We start from the raw sequence: 16130 nt of genomic DNA, 5'->3' as shown, positions 1-16130 counted from the left end.
TCATTGTTGAATGTGTAAGAATAACCAACATTATCAAACAGGTCTAATTTCAGGTCACTATCAGCAGAATCATCATATGAAGAGACTTGGAGTATCGAAAGACTGAACGTGACGTCTCCATCTGAAAAATGATGAAACTACAGGACATTTAATTTGTGACCTGAAAGATGATTCACCAAATGAAATAATCGACTTCGTTGAAAAACTGGAGTTTTTGGACGAGTTTTAATTGATGTGAGCCATAATAAACTATAGTAGCTTGGAGTGAAGAGTCAGATAGATACTTTAGCACTTCAAAATGATCAAACGTATAAAGCAGATCAATAATTGTATTTCATAGATAAAAAATAGGGACCAATTTTCGTTAGAACTCGTTTGGTTCTGATGCTGGGAACTTTAAGAAAAAACAGAACTGAAGAATGTTGTAAAGACTATCAACAAGCTCTCACTATGTCAGTTACTATTCTTTCAGTTTTTTATAGTCTATATTTTGACTAGAAGAAATTTTTTCTGTGAAATAATAACTTTTGAGCGAGAAACCATCTAAAAACATGGGTTTACTGGTCGAGAAATTAATACTTTCACACCCGAATGAGTCGCAAAGTATTGACGTCCAGAAAAAAACTTCATGGAACATAAATTGCTTGAAATTAGCCAATTTATCAACTCCCAGACCTATTTTCGAAGAAACATTTTTCATCCCCAAGAATGGGTGGTAGAACCTATATCTTCGGCTTGGCGGAATTATACAGTCTCGCTTTATTTTACTTTTCATGATTTGAATATTATGCGAAAATTAATGAAGTTTTTAGGAGAAATCAGTTTTTTGTTACATCAGTTCAAAAAATCCATGAGGGATGTTCCATGAACGACCGAATTTTTTCTCATACATCTCCACATATTTTGATGATTATGAATAGTTCCGTTAATCTACGAGAAAATAATAGGGTCAACGTTTTCGAGGCAATCTTTTACTCAGCTGGTATTCGTTCCATTTGACCGAACTTGTGTGTGTTACCGGTCCCGTATCAAAGCGATACTTCATAAAAATCCATTCTGTGTTACAGAGAGTTGAACACAATTCATTAAACTTTTTGAGGTTATAATCGCTCAGCTGATTCCTAGCTGATAGAAATTTGTGATAATTTCTCGAATCCGCTGTTTGCTGCCCGACCATTAAATTTTATTAAAAACCATTACCATTCTTCATAATTGTACGTGTCCGAGCAAAACAAGCAAGCGAAGGCGCAATGTAATGAAAACTGTAACGGAGATAAGCATCTTCGAAAAACCAAACAACGTTTTAAGCTCACATCGGTTATTCATTAAATCCAAATTACAGAACTGAGGCAACTTCCACAGTCATTATGGAAGCTCATTTCTTTGATAAACTAACAGCGTAATGTTTCATTGTTACGTAATGTAACTAATTTCTCGAAAATAATATGTTGCGTGGAAGAAGATTTCCGACGTGATTTATGTTAATACGTGTCGACAAGTTGATTCAAGAATGTGGAACAGATAATCAAGATTGTACTCCCGGAAGTGGAAGCTAGTAGAATTTTGCTCCAGGACTTTACTGAGGCCTACCATGTTCGAGAACCAAAATGTAGAATATTTTTCTCGTAATAAGTCAGGAGTTTATAGCTATTCTACTTGCTGATAGTCCAATATACGAGTATACCCAGTCAGGAGACACAAACAGTCGAATCCTCTGGATATATTCAAAGTCACCGTCAGAATTCGTATCTTGCTCCATATAACCCAACCAATGGTTGCCCAAACCATAAAAAAAGCTCCAAATGATACACTATGTTCCAAAATATTTCGCGGCATTCGAGACTGTTTTGGAATGTTCCAAAATGACATGATATTCCGGGATATTATCGAATGATCATTTCCCAACTGAACTTTTTAAAGGGAAAAACTTCAAAGACATGCTTTTCAGGTGCAAACGGAAACTACATGGATGAAAAATAGAAGTCTACCACACTATATATCTTCTTTGATCGTTCCATTGATGGATGTGCTAGGATGTTTTCAACGTTCCAAACTGATTTCGAATATTCCACATTGTGTAATTCTTTCGAATGTATGAAAACTCTCTAGAGGCTGAAACATCTAGCCCATATATCTTCAAAAGCACGTTCCCAAACGAAAACGGAAACCTTCTGCATGGACAAGTTCATGTGACATAAAATATATAGATCCTTGCGATGCCGCATCTGGCTATCTTGGGGTCTTATACAATACCTGCCGCTCTGCATGAAGGCTTTTATGGTAGTTCAAAGTTCAATTGGTAGCCGATATATCATCAGAAATATTTCTTTTCTCGAAAACTATGTTTGTTTAATCACTTTTGCTAACATTCAAAAAGAACTGAACATGAAGTTATTACTGATACAGACAGATTTCTAACAACCTGTGTCGTACTTTGATGTTTCAGTTAATGGTCTACAAGCTAAGATTCTGAAGTCAAGTTTGAAACCACAGATCCATTTTTCTGTTCAACTATTTTGACAAAAGGTAATATGGAATCAACGCAGAATAGTTATTCAACTCCATTTCAGGGACCTACGCTTCATGACTCGCCATTCAGCTTTTGCAGAGCCAGCCTACCCCTAGTGTTGAAGGATATCTCACAAAATTGATCAACTTGTGAACATAGTGACTGAATAGCGATGAGTCCACTTCAAAATGAACTATCTCAGTTGATATTAACTTATTTCAATCGAAATGAGGGTTATTTGAAAGATTGCATTTTCGTCAACGTAACACAAGTCGATTGGTTACATCAGCGTAAACCTTGGGTTCTCAGAACTGGTCCTGATTGGCGAAGGTTCTGCCGGTGAGAAAGTTACCGAAATGGTTGAAAAGATGTTAGTCGGTTGACAAGCGGTTGAGGCAGAACTTCGACGCCCATCCGTTTGATTTTTGGACGGTGATTTGTGATGCATGTGGACAGGGGGGGGGTCAGATTCTGCGTGGAGCAGAATCTGACCTCTTCTATCAAGTGGTACATTTCGTCGGAACCCTAACTGTGATGGTTTCTCCCGGTTGCAGAAAGTTATAGTGAAACCTGAACGTCTTCTGTTTTCGCAGAGGATCCACTTTTCATCACATTTCTGATCTGACATCATTATATCTGGTTCGATGACATTCATCTTCTTGGAAAAAACCGATGCCTGTGTTTTGGTGGCATTGAATTGAACATGGTTAATTTCACCCCAATTCAAAATTTCTTTCAGATCTAGATAAGGATGTGCAACCTTCTGCTCCCAGTGAAGATGAGCCTCCGTAGCCGACGTCCTGGAATCCAAATGAAATGACGAGACAAGTGTGCCGTAGTCAGCAAAGCAATATATTGGATTCTTGTTTTTTTCCAGTAAGTCGTTGATATACAATAAAAAGAGGGTTGGAGACAATATGGATCCTTGGAGAACACCAGCGTTGATGGTGAAAGTATTCGAGAAATATCTATCGACAGCCACTTACAGGGAACATTCTTTCGGGAAGAGCCATACACAAAAATGATCTACCAGGACTCGACAGTCCTTCGGTTGAATTAGGTTCTGCAGAGGAAAATTGGTCTAAATTCGTTCAAAAACATCATAAAGCTGAAAAGAGGCAAAAAAATTGAATTTGAAAGACAATAAATAGAGTAAAAAATTCTCTATAAATCAATATACAACGAAATAGTGGAATAAATATTCATTGGAATATGTAGTTACAAAAACATATGATATGACAACGGAAAAAACTTAAAACAACAGCATACATAGATTCACTGTTAGATTCACGGTTCTGAAGGAAAATTCAATCTGTTCGAGGTAGTCGAATATGGAAAATTCTGTAAGATAGCAGCAAATGGCGGGAATATGATTGAAATCAATTGTATCCACCAATCAGTTAGCTGGCTGTTAGAGAAAATGAGAGCAATGGGGTCTTGAAAAGTCCACACATGTGACTGTTCCGATTTTGAAATTTGATAAACTTTGGAATCTATACGGGCCATTTCTTTCGAAGAATTACGGACACAAAAATGTGCCATTCAGCGAACAATTGAAAATGTTCCATCATTTGTGATATAACAGCAAATAACTGATGAACTGAAGTGAAACTTATCTTTGAGTAAAGTATAATAACTTCAACGTTACAAAAAATGAATTGGCAAAAAGCAAACGTAGCCGTACATACATCATTAAAATGTATACATATAAAATAATGATGTATCACCTCCTTTCATGTACTGAAAATAATTTATAATTGTTTCATCTGTAATTTTCTCACAACACTCTCTGCTGAACCCTATCAAGATATATAATTACTGTTATTCAAAAGGATATTCAAAAATAATTAACAATTTGAGGCATGTCAAGAATCTAACGACGACCTGACATTATACATCTAATATAAATTCAAACAATGGAGTCAAACTGCGCTCGCTAGTGATTTACTGAGAGTTCATTTCAAATTCTATCTTCGGTATACCTACCTACCGCATGATAATTCATTGTTACATAATGGCATCCAATTTCTCGAAAATAATATGTTGATCGAATGAAAATTTCTCTAAAATGGATTTCGTTACATTGTGTGTTATGTACCATGTCGAATACAGAGTGGATTGTTACTGAAAACTGAAGAAGTAGTGAAGTAAACATTGACTTAGGGAAATACTAAGAAAAAAGCCAAAACTTCCAGATCATTTTTCAAATATGAATAAAAGACATATATATTGTAGAAGTGGCGAAGAAATTATCACAAATCATGGAATTATGAAATAACAACAAAAATTAATTGGCGTTCCGGGGCGACTTCATTGATTCCAGTGGCGCATTTGCTTTTTCAGCTGCAGGAAAACCCGGAAAAATCTGCAGCACCACATCATCTGAAAATCTTGATCTGCCAATGTCTTCTCTTTTATAAAACAAAATGTAGGGTGTCTCGAGAGGCTCCAATAAATTAAATACATCGCCAGAACACTCTGTGACACGACTATCGTTAAACTTAAACCAGTCCGTTTTGTCTTTGACCAATACGTAATAATGACCAGATTCAAGGTCAGAAAGTTTGTCTTCAAGAAGATTTTTGATAGAGTTGTCAAATACAAAGAATTTGAAACGCCAGCGAGACTTCACTCGACAATATCCATCCCATATTTGAAAGTATTCAAAAATCATTATATAACTTGAAATCAAACGCACGAGGATCAGATGTAATCAATTTTGAGTTGTTTCTAATGCGTCATGTGTCAAAAAACTGCCTAGAAGGAAAATGCATTTTCAATTAGGAGATTTTGTAATACGATTCTATATACTGCCCAGGGTGTGATCTGGATTCAGAAGAAATCTGCTCCCTGACATTCTGAGAAGAATTGACGAAACAATGCAACGATAATAATATTTTCAAATTATTTCATCTTTTTCGGATATCTAGAGGTGTTCTTCATGGATCGATATTGGGACCATTACTATTTTCCCTTTACACATTTGATTTTCGACTGTAAGCAGTTTTGAAATCAAAAAGAAGTTTGCGCTTTGTGAGGTAATTGTGCTATCTTGTTTTAACTACTGTGATTTCATTCATAATGATTTTTTTGTACTAATAAATATAGAAATGATATATAAAATATACACAACATCGGAAATATCAAATGGAGTCTATAAATCTGTTGAAAAATCTAACATCTAATCAAAATATACAATAAATAAAATCTAATATTGAAAATGTGAATTATCGTTTTGATATTTCAATTTCCAACATAATTACAAATAATACAAGGAACATAATATTTGAAATATAATATGGGTTTTAGGTAATTAGAGTATGTTGAAAATTGTTCGGAAATAGCGTACTTGAGTAAAACCAAGTAGATACCTGAAACAAAACAATGTAATAGTCCTAATACGTAGTCAACTGTTCAAAAGGAAGTCTGAAATATTTGCATTTTGCGCTAATTTCAGTCACAGACACGTCACATGTCAAGGATAAAATTAATAAATAATGAGCTTCTTTCCACAACGAATATGGTAGTAAAATTATTCTAATTACGTTCAAGAAGTGCTTCAACAACCACGATCGAAAATTTCATTGATTTTTCATCGTTGTAGACCAGAGATAGAGTATGTGAGGTTATTTTCCATTTTTAGAAATGATTTACAGTTTTTTGTGTTATCCGGTAAAGAGTTGTAGACAATCGGTGTCAAAACACTGAATAATTTCTGTCCTTCAGACTTCAGACACGAACGGAAAAATTTCAATGAAGTGTCCCTCGAATGCCGAATACCCCAAGGTTCTGTTATGAGTTCTAATCTATTTATGGTTGTTGCTATCGATGACGGGATGAAAAATAGCTCTCTTCTAGTGAAAAGAAGACTATATGCCAACGACCTAGTAATTTATTGCAGAAGGTATTTATTGTGAAGCCAGTCAGCCATTGCTGGTACAAGAACACTCCTTACACTAACTTGCGCTGTAAAAGTACAAGCACTTCATACGAAACCGCTTTTTCTACCAAACTCCACATTGTGTTCATGTTCAGTGGTCAATGTATTTATTAACTTGCGTTGGCATAACGCAAGAGTTCTGTAGAAGAGCTGTGTCAACTAGAATAACGGGATAGAGTATTAATTATTGTTTTCAAGAACTTCCTATGAATTACTTCTAGTACTTTATATTGACCTTATATTGATGCTGATGATGCCGTATACAAGAGATGCAAAACACATGTCTACGACTTATTCATGGAATCAGAAAACGGTGACGCATATCTCATAATTCCGCTAAAAAATGGCTAGATGTGACGAAAAAAGGATTTCTCCATTCTGCCTGTGTATTTTACAGAATCATTATGAATAATACACTCCGGTATTTAACGAAACGAATAACATATCATTGTAATATTTTCTGTACGTGTCTATAGTTAGTATAGACAGGTACATTTAGTATAATCTTCAATACGAATATTGTACAATGTAGAATAAACATCTCATCATGTTACTTGGCTACACAAAGGCAGACAAATTTCAACCCGGGCTCCCGAAAACTTGTTACGCTACTGATAAATATAGAAGTGATAGATCAAACCGAACATTCAATTTGGACGTAGATATGAAGCTGTTGAGTTACAAGCCATACCAGACATATTTATCACCCTGTACCACCGTTAAATTATAATAGAAACGGTTCAGATCCAGTCACGAACTGAATCTGTATCAAATATCAAATTATGAAATAAAAATGGTCATAACTCAACAAAGTCTCGCAATGGCAGACAAATGAAATGAGATATCGACCGAACCATGCTCGAAATTATAGGCAGCCATCGAGAATGAATACAAAAATGCCGATAGGAATGACTAATGATAAAATTAGAGGAGAAAAGAAACGTCGGTTACTTTACACAATTCTTAATAATTGTAGCATATTCGAAAATCACTATTATTAGGCCGATTCCGAACATCGAATGTAATTTGAGAAATCGTAACTTTCTACTTGTCTCGATATACTTTAAGGAAATCGATGTGATGAGTGATAGATATGTGAAACTTTTCACTCAAGGGCTTTTTTTGAAGATCTTCTGTAGTTGTAGTACACACCTCAGCAAGATTTGATGTTTTATAAAGCTCAGATCAGATCTTCATCGGGTATTGTTCTCTAAGAATACCCTGGAGCTGCTGGATTCCATCAAGAGAAGAGTTATTCGCCCGATTGGAGACGCGAACATCACTTGCAACCTTGATAGTCTGGAACATCGAAGATGTTGAAGATTTGTCTTTATTCTATAGATACTTTTCATGGGAAGTGTTCAAGTGACTGGGCACATTTAATTTCACCAGAAATACGCGACGGATTGTGACTGCTCATCGTTTTGAGGTTCAACTCAGTATACCTCGAACTTCACTGTTCAAGAACTTTATCAGTTGAAGAACTGCGTTTATGTGGAATAAACTTCCCGGGAACGTTTTTCCAAATGAATTCAGTCTCCAGTCTCACTACTTTCGCACAGGCACCACTCTCAGAGCGCCTCAAGGATTTTCCTGTACCTAGTGCTTGTGTTTTATTAAAAAGAAAGGTGGATAGATTGCACGCTTGGACTCAAAGCTTATATACATGACCATTATGAGAGAAAGATTAGTGACACGAGTTGCACCACTGTTATGGAACCTTGAAGAGCACAAATCACTAAGTCTTCTGGACTTGCAGAGGACTCAATATAAACCCACTGCAATCAACCATTCACCAAGAGCACCAACACAGAGGTCTGAGAACCTCTAAAATTTCAGTATTGAGGGATAAATTCATCGGGGGAGGCCGAATATATAGAAGAGATAATAAATCCCCGGCAGACCTCAAACTAATATCAAGAAAGAGTGAGAAGAAAGGCAGAGGTAGGTGTGATGATAGCCATATATACCCCAAGGAACGGCATGGGGCCGTTAAATCAATGATAATATGTGAGTTATGATCTGATGGTTAAATCAATGGTTAAATCAATGAAAATATGTGAGTTATGATCTGATGGTCCAGTATATACTGAGCAGGGTACAAAAACTATCTTGTTTGGTAAGAATTGGTGTAATGAAAATTACATTTACAACTGCATTTGAGAAATTCTTCAATCGTTTTATATCTTCTTACTCAGACTGGAGTTACAAAGGATCGGACAATAGACATTTCGGAATATATGGAAGAACGAGTAATGAACATGTTCTCAGGTTCCATGACACCAGAATACATGTTTGTTCCAAACTTCGCGGCTGTAGTCATGAACCGCGAAGACTAGAGAATGTCAATCCCAGGAAATGTTCTACAGAATATGAGATTGGAGAGAACCAGAGTGTTTCCTACTCATTCACCAAACTCAAACACCTGTTCATGCAGCTGCAGTTTGGTAGGATTGTATCATCTAGGTAGGTTTGTATCTTAATTTGTGACCAAAATTTGGTTTGTCTTGTGGCATGATTGTGAATATGTCCAATTGGAATAAAATTTAAGTTTGATTTCTTTGTATTATTTTTTACAGAATGAATGAAGCAGCTAATTTTGAGTCTATAGAGTGAATTCAAGTCCAATGAAAGGTTTGGCTTATATAAGTTCAATGTTGGTTCCAAATATGGTAATTTATAAATGTTTCTTATTATTTTGTTTTGCAAGGTTTTCAGAGGTTTGCTGCTGTTCCCCAAATAGAAATGAGATAGTGCAAATGTGAATGAATGAGACTGAAATATATATTTTTTAAAAATTTCAAAGGTATAAAGTTTCTAATTTTGTAAAAATTCCAATAAGAGGAGATATTTTCTACCTAATTCCTTCAATATGTTTATTCCATGACAATTTCTCATCAATGTGTAAACATAAAAATTTTGTTGTCCTTGTATATTCAAAAGAATTTTTATCAAACATAATCGAATTACTTGAAGTACCAATTAGTCTTTGGGAAATATTCATATATGAACATTTATTGAAATCAAGCTTCAACTTATGTTCATTAAGCCAAATGAGAATTTCATCCAAATCATTATTCATATAATTTTTAATTTTTTCGTAACTGTCTGAGAAATATATAATGGTAGATCATCAGCAAATAGTTCAATTATACCATTCAGTTTCAAATTAGCTAATGAATTGATATAAATAAGGAAAAAACAGAACCAAGGAAGGATCCTTGGGGTACACCACAAGTTATATTTTTATTATAACAACACTGATGATCTTCAAACATGACTCAAACTCCGATGGAAGCACCAAAAGAATTTTCGAAATAGATGAACACGTCAATCTAGCAGACCACTATTATCTTCATGCAGTCATTGTTTACTGTGGTTCTGTCGTTGAATTTGGTCATTATTACGCCTTGGTCAAAGACGAAATGGACTGGTTGAGTTTGACGATAGTAGTGTCACTAAATATTTTGGCAATATTTTGAATTTATTGGAGCCTCTGGAGACACCTTACATTTTGTTTTATGAGAGATAGGATATTGGCAGATCAAGATCTTCAGATGATGTGGTGCTGCAGGTTAGTGGAATCAATCATCTCCCGGAGCTCCAATTAATTTTTTGGGGTTATTTCATAATTTCATAATTAGTATTACTTTTTTTATATGTTTCTATAATTGAAAATTCTTTTTCATTATTGTGAATTTTAATCGGTATTCAAAAGAGTCACACTTTTTCCTCTTTCAAACGAAAAGTTCAAGACTGTAGTTCAAATATGCAAATTGAAGAAAGGAAGTAGTAATATATTTGAGTGAATACCGAGAAAAAATCAGTCAGAGAGAGGTGTTTTCTAACATATTCAGGAAAGATATGCCCTGATTCTAACCATGTTATATTTTACGTGATATGTATTTATTATTTGTGAGTAACACCTCCAAAACGGTACGAATGTTTCGAAAAGAATCACAGATCGTGATCGGATTATAACGTATATTTTGGTTTGGTTGCAAGGTTTGGAGGAGGTTTACTGTTTTCTAAATAATAGCTCGAGAGCCACTGGAATAATTCGATGGAAAAATTCGGTCACGCATCATGTCTCTCGGGTCTTCTAACATATATTCATAGACTAGGCTTATTGCTTTCTGAATAAAAAGATCGACAAACAACACTTAGAATCCACAAAACGACTTCGGATTGGGCACTGCTGGAAGCATTCACCAGCATTGTAATCAGTTTCTCGATCTTTTATGCCGCATCTATAATTATCTTAACCTATAAAACACCAACAAAAAGAACAATAATCTCTTTTGAATCGCGCACGAGGCAAGAAATGTATTCATGTGAGGTGAAGTAATTTCTCTGTTCTGTTTTTTGTTGTAGGTGCTGAAATCGAAATTCATTTGACATTTACATAGATGAAATAACAGAAAGTTACTTTCTATGTGTTCATGAACAACGCTTGAGTTTTTATTTTGACCATTACGAAGACTGAATAAACTTTTATCTTCAAACATATTAAGGAAAAAACTTTATACCAAAGGAAACTCAAAATGAAAGTATGTTGAACATCTAAATATGTCTTCTTCCAATACGAATCATCCAAGAAAACCCATTATTTCTACGAATATTCATACGAAAAAATGAATTTCAAACAAACTCCTAGGATTTTTCAACGTAATACGAATAATGGTGTTATTAGTAAAACACTTTCCATAATTGTTATATGAAAGGGTACCTGTGCTTACCTGGAGAAAAATTGAGGCTTCAGGATGATGGCATGCTGAAAGGAAAAAAAATGTAGTACAAGTATCCAATGAAATTTTTCTACCGAAATAAACACGGAAAGCAGATTATACAAATTATAATTCCATAATGGAATATTTTCCTCCTCACATAAGGCAAAGATAGTATACTATTCACTGATTTTTTTTGCTTGGTTATCTGTTCATTATTTATGATAAATGCCAAAGAGCTCAAAATGCTAATGTATTCCACCTTGAAAACTCATTTTATGGTATCGACAGTTTTTCAACAGATTGGAAACTGGCAGGTCTACATGAGAACTTACTTATAATAACTTTTCTAGTAAGAAGAACGATAATTTAATTTTCTGCAATGTCTCACCAGACCATATGGGTCTGTTCATAGTCAATGTGTTGTCAATAATTGTGCCTTGGTTGGAGCTACCAGTTTACATCTCATACCTATTTTTTAGTTGATCATCAATTTTAAAACTGCGCATTGCAATATATACAAATAATATCATTCAGAGCAATCCATATCGAGTGGTCCAACGAAAAGTATGCACCTTGCTTTTCTCCTTTGTTTGTAACTTAACGCAAACATGATCGGACAGGTCAGTTTTGCTTTTGAGGGGGATACATTTTAGATGTATTTTTCTACCTGTGCCTTCAACCCCCTAGCGAGGGTGAGTAACAACAACTAAAATTTTAAATGGAAAGTGGGGTCGAGTGATATATTATTTGAAAGGGCACACAATTCTCCTTCCAATGATACCTAATTTGTTTTATTTACTTGAATAGTTATAAAAAAAGCAAGAACATTTACTCGATATTTTTGGTGTTAATGAAAATGCGGAAAAAACGGCATTTTTATCACTACTACATTCCTCAATTTCTCTCGTGCCTTTTTTGGTTCAAATAACAACAGCAGATAAGTGTACAAAAATAATTTAGGCAAACGTTCATTGATTCAGTTCGGTTGCTTTTGAAATTATTTCAACTTTACAGTAAAAATTGGTTTATTCCATTCCTGAACGAGTTGAAATTGTTAAACTTTATTATCAACATAATAGTTGTGCTAGACTTACTGCTCGCCTCTTTAATAACAGTCATCCCGGGAAAAATGTGAATGATTCGTACGTTGCCAAGTTAGTCCAAAAGTTTGTCGATACCGGATCTATCTGTAATGTGAAACACCAGGCACGGAAACCGATCAGAAATGAAGCAGTGGAAGTCGCGGTTTTGGGACATGTTGAATTGGATCATACTCAAAGTATCCGTCAGCTTGCTGCAGTCTCAGGTGTCTCCCGTTCGTCCATAATACGGATATCAAAAGCCTATAAATTTCATCCGTACCAAATTAAATTAGTACAGGAACTCAATGAAGATGATCCTGATAGAAGGCTGCAATTTTTTGAGCAACTGAGCCAGCTACTAATTGATGAGCCGCACCTATCAATCAACTCGTGCTTTTCCGATAAGAGTACATTTTTTTTTAATGGAGCTGTGTATAGGCATAATTGCCATTACTGGGATGACAGTAACCCACACTTATTCCGAGAGGTCCATACCCAGTACCCTCAAAAAATCAATCTGGTGTGGCATATTAGGTAGTCATATCGTAGGGCCACTTTTTATTCCTGGGAATTTAACTGGTGAGGTCTACCTGAACATGCTTGAAGATACAATTGATCCTCTTAACAGAAATAATTGAAAATGACCAAAATCATAATGATGATCGGCTTTATTTCCAGCAAGATGGAGCACCTCCTCACTATGTTGCTCCGGTAAGAGAGTTTTCAGATGACCGGTTTCCTGGACGGTGGATTGGAAGGAGAGGCCCCATCGAATGGCCTGCCAGGTCACCTGATTTATCGCCTTTAGACTTTTTCCTTTGGGAACACTTGAAAAATAAATATTTTGCTACGCAGAAGATCTTCGCCAACGAATTACAGCAGAGTGCAGAAGTATAACACCTGATATGCTACAGAATGTTAGGAATAGATTTGAACAAAATCTTTATTATTGTATGGAAGCAAATGGGTCACATTTTCAGCACTTGCTGAAGTAGAATTCTACTAAGTCAATTACACATTTCAAAGTACTGGGTTGTAGTTGTTTTTCTTCATAATACCTACATGTTTGAGTGAAATACAATAAATTATTTATCATTAGAAAGATAATTTTGTGCCCTTTCAAATGATATATCACTCGACCCCACTTTCTATTTAAAATCTTAGGGTTGTTACTCACCCTCGCTAGGGGGTTGAAGGCACAGGTAGAAAAATACATCTAAAATGTGTCCCCCTCGAAAGCAAAATTGACCTGTCCGAGCATTTTTGCGTTAAGTTACAAAAAAAGGAGAAAAGCACGGTGCATACTTTTCGTTGGACCACTCTGTATGTTATTGTATGTCAAGTGAGCACTAAAAATTTTTTCATTATGAAAAATGAGAAATGGAACGTTCCATGTTTTCTACCACTTTTATGAAAGTGGTTAAAAACAGAGAAAGTTTCATTTCTCATTTCTCATGATGATCTACTACAACGTAGCTACAGCTACATCAATCAATTCATTTTTTCATCAAATATTTTTGGTAAACGGAGTAGAGTAGAGCATACATGACGATTTCAGCATATTATGGCATATGCATTCTATTATATGATGTTTTATTAAGCTTAATGTAGCTTTTCCTGTTAGGAATCAGACGTTTAAAGGTAAAAACTCATTTGTACTTAGCTCGCACAAGTTTCGACTTTTGAGAGTTGTTGTTCGTAGGGGGGGATTGCTGGTTAACAAAAAAATGGATTTCAATGCGTTTTTTTAACATAATTATTTTATTCTCTATGGCCAAAACTACGGTAGGAAACCGCTGTAACATATTTTAGTAGAACAAGTTTTATGGCATATGAGCAACAATTATCCTGGCATAAGAATCACAAGTATCCTAACATATCAACAAGTTCCATTGAATATAAAAAATAATCCTGGCATATGAACGACAACTATCCTTTCATATGAACAACAAGTCTCTTAGCATATAGACTTTGGACTGGATATGAACATGTATGAGCAGCTCTGTATCTTGGCATATGAACAACAATCATCCTGTCATATGAATAACAAGTATCTTGACATAATTATAACAAGTATCCTTGCATATCCTGGCATTCGTATTTGATGCTCTAGTTATGCTAAAAGACTGCACATCATTTTGGTCGTCCTTCTTGGACTTTCCAGAACTATTTAGTAGGTTTATCTTAGTTTGTAAATGTATTGTTTGTATTGGATTCGTGGCTGTAACACAAGCTTGGCTTAGATAGCCACGATCCTTCATAGATGTAAGTTGTAACAGTTTATATTTTATATTAATCTGAATTGAATAAAGTTTGATTTGATTTTTGATTGATTTGATATGAGGTTCTATGTTTGTTTGAAGGTGGATGTTCTATGTTAATGTAGCTTTGAATTATCCACTGTAAACATATTTTAGAAGAACAAGTATCCTGGCATATGAACAAGTTTTCTGGCAATTGAGCAACAATTATCCTGGCAAATGAATAACAAATATACAGAGATATAAATAGGAATCCTGGCATATTAGCAACAAGTATCCTGGCATATAAACAACAAATTTCATGGAATATGAACAAGAATGCTGGCATATAAACGACAAGTATCCTTTCATATGAACAACAAGTATCCTGACATATGGACTACAAATATCCTGAAATATTAACAATCATCCTGGCATATGAGCAACAAGTATCTTGAAATATGAACATATATTTTGGCATATGAGTAACAAGTATCTTGACATATGAACAATAAGTATCTTGGCATATAAAAAACAAGCATCCTGTCGTATGAACGATAAGTATCCTGGCATATTAATAACAAGAATCCTTGCATATGATGTTCTATGGTAATGTAGCTTTTAATTATTTTGATCATCTATAGACCAAAACATCGATAGGAAACCCGCTATGAACATATTTCAAAAAAAAAACAATTATTTTGGCATATGAACAAGTAACCTGGAATATGAACAACAAGTATCCTGGCATATGAAAAACAAAGATCAAGGCATATGCAGCATCCTGTCATATGAACAAGTATTCTGGCATATGATGTTTTATGTCAAGCCAGCTTTCTATCATTCTGGTCCTCTATGGCTCAAAACATCAGTAGGGAACCCGATGAAAATACATTCTTGAACGACTTCGAAAAATTGAATACTTTCCGTCCAGTATCCTTTTCCATCTCCGGTCCGGCAGGGAAGGACCAAATAGCAGAAGTACTAGTCATGGCGTGACGCCCCTTTGTCTATTGCGATAATGATAATGTGATATTTCCCTTGGTAAAAATGAAGTGTTGCAACTGCATAGTAGGCGAGTTCGTCTATTGTTACAAGACATAATAGCATCATAAGCACTTGTTCGGAATCTATTTCGTTATCTTTGATCGAAGTGGTTTACCTTGGATCATGGATTTCCAATTTAATGCTTCGGTGGCCGAAGAGATTTTGCGAGTTTCCTATAGCGAAGTTCGTTATTTAGTTTTTTTTTGTTGGTATCGAAAGACTACAGTTACGCTCGTCGAGGGTGAAGAGCGGGACTTGATTTTTAATTTCGATGCACATTTGTTGTAAGTCAAGCTCTGACCAGTTATTTAATGGATTTTCAGGTTGAGAGGTTCTGAAAAGCGCAGATTATCATCTACATTGAGGTACAGATACGCATTCAACGATGAAAAGATCCGTAAAGTCGATTGCAATACGGCTCAATAGAGGTCAATTTACGATAAACTGGTTGAAGACTTATTGTTTTCGAATTTTGAACGGATTTCTTTGAAGTTCAATGTACCAGACTTTTCTAGAGGATAAACATTTTTGGCTTTCTACTTCATCTTCATCTTTATACGAAAACTCATACTTTTTTTGAAA

At 35.1% G+C, this 16130-nt stretch overlaps 1 protein-coding gene across 2 annotated transcripts in view; it reads right to left on the bottom strand.

The window, feature by feature from the left end:
- Positions 1–16130, bottom strand: part of LOC111502945 (uncharacterized) — a 240176-nt gene that overhangs the window by 110662 nt on the left and 113384 nt on the right. The window contains exon 2 of one of the 2 annotated variants that reach the window (XM_074184576.1): positions 11189–11223. The exons of the other annotated variant lie outside the window; for it this stretch is intronic. The gene's annotated coding sequence lies outside the window, so the exon portion shown is untranslated. The remainder of the gene's footprint in view (positions 1–11188; positions 11224–16130) is intronic. 2 annotated transcript variants of the gene reach the window in all.

This window comes from Leptinotarsa decemlineata, unplaced genomic scaffold, assembly GCF_025532065.1.
Source record: "Leptinotarsa decemlineata unplaced genomic scaffold, Ldec_3_MD MMD2_tig00026354_RagTag_RagTag, whole genome shotgun sequence".
In the NCBI taxonomy this organism is placed as follows: domain Eukaryota; kingdom Metazoa; phylum Arthropoda; class Insecta; order Coleoptera; family Chrysomelidae; genus Leptinotarsa; species Leptinotarsa decemlineata.
The sequence above is the reverse complement of the archived record's forward strand: the minus strand, read 5'-3'. Positions and strand labels throughout refer to the sequence as shown.